Genomic DNA, 1,737 nt, shown 5'->3' with positions numbered 1-1,737 from the left:
GCTTCTGGCTTTACACTGATTTCAGTACCCAACATGTCTCACTGGACTTCACAGTATTTCTGTCATTTTTTCCCCGCCATAAAATATGAAAGAAAAGAAAAAAAATATATCCTTGGATAGGTTTTGGTGAGAGGCCACCATCGTTGTTTTGAAGCCACGAAGAAGGTGAATCCTTTCCAATTCTTTCAACAGTCAATATTGCACGCCATGATCTATTAGTGCAAATCTTAACATGTAATAAATAGTCTTGAGACCAACAAAGTCGAGAAAGCCTGCAGCTTTTGAAGGAAAGTGTCGGCCAACATTTTGAAAGTATCTTTGTCTTCTTGGTTGGAGACCATCCTCATTCACATGAGTCAGTTGCGGGTGATCTTCTCTGGTGGATAAACCCCCGTGTCACAAAGAAGGTGCAGGGCCACGTTACCATTGGGGCAGATCACCAGGTGGGTGATGTTCCCGTTATTGAGGGATATTCGAAGCCAATCTTCCGGAGGGAATTGTAATGCTCTGCAGACAATATAGCAAATAACGTTCGCGTGACAAATGAAGATTTTGCAGCTGTCCTCTTCCTCCTTGACACCAGCTCTGTGGATGTAGTTTCGGAAGGTGGCCTCAATGCAAGTGCCATCTTTGTAATATACAGCTTCGGGTTTCCAGTGAGAACTGGGAGGATTGGGTTCAATGGGAGCTCCTTCACGCAGGAGATCCGTGCTCAGCTTGGTCACCTCAGGAAGATGTTTGCTAATAATGTTGGTTGTTCCCGTTGCTCTGGTCATTGAAGAAGGGACAATTTTATCAAATTTCAGCCCCAGACATAGCTTGATCACAGCCCAGCTTGGTTAAGACTCCATCCGTATCCTGTTTCCAATCCAGATTGTGCTGAGAATGGTGTATGAGGAATAAATGCCTGGCAGGTTTTGTTTTATTGCGGGCTAAGCAAGAGGATGCCTCCTGTTCACTGGTCTCTTCATTTTTCCTCAAGTTCATGGTAGCCAAGGGTTCTCTCCTGTCCCAGTTGTTATCCCAGTAACTGCCACCGTTGGCCTGCTCCAACCAGGTGGGAACGGCCAAGGCAGTGGGCAATGATGGCAGCAGGAACCCCAGCAGTGGCAGGTGAGGATGCGAGGGGCTCGTGGGCCTTCCCATCCACTATTGATGCAATGACTGCTTCCTGATGTTGTGGTCTGTCATCCGCCAGAGGACTCAGTGGCTGACTCAGAGGAAGAAGCACAGGAATGGGCACTGGGCCCAGCATCAGGGCCATTGGAAGCTCCAACGAAGGAATGGAGCTGTCACAGCCAAGGACAGGGGCGGAGCCTGCCCATCCGCCAGCCCCCAGATGGAAAGGCTGAGACCCCTTTGGGGCAGAAGAGTCACCACTGCTAACGGAGCCCCACCCTCAATTGTGGATAAAAGGCGGGGGGGGAGACGAATAGATGTGGCAGACAACTTTTCGTCTTCCTGCTGGTCAGCCATTTGTATTTGGTACTCCTGACACTTCTAATTGGAATTTTGCCGGAGTTTTTCCACAGATCCTGTGGCGCTGGGAGTCGGAGCGCCTTCTGAGCATGGGCATGTCTTATGCTAAACAATAGCCAGCTTGCTTGAAGGACCTTTGGCTGCAAACGTGGTGAGATTGAGAGTAACTCTGGCTTTTGGGAGACCCCTGCAGGGGAAAAGGGAGTGAGCTCCATTGTTTGGAGACTGTGTGAAACTGCTGGCGTTCCTGAAATAAAA

At 49.1% G+C, this 1,737-nt stretch overlaps 1 pseudogene; it reads right to left on the bottom strand.

The window, feature by feature from the left end:
- Positions 1–356: 356 nt before the first annotated feature.
- LOC107299431 lies at positions 357–1,020 on the bottom strand (annotated as a pseudogene).
- Positions 1,021–1,737: the final 717 nt, after the last annotated feature.

This window comes from Protobothrops mucrosquamatus, unplaced genomic scaffold (assembly GCF_001527695.2).
Source record: "Protobothrops mucrosquamatus isolate PMUCROS unplaced genomic scaffold, P.Mucros_1.0 scaffold4908, whole genome shotgun sequence".
Taxonomy (NCBI): Eukaryota; Metazoa; Chordata; class Lepidosauria; order Squamata; family Viperidae; genus Protobothrops; species Protobothrops mucrosquamatus.
The sequence above is the reverse complement of the archived record's forward strand: the minus strand, read 5'-3'. Positions and strand labels throughout refer to the sequence as shown.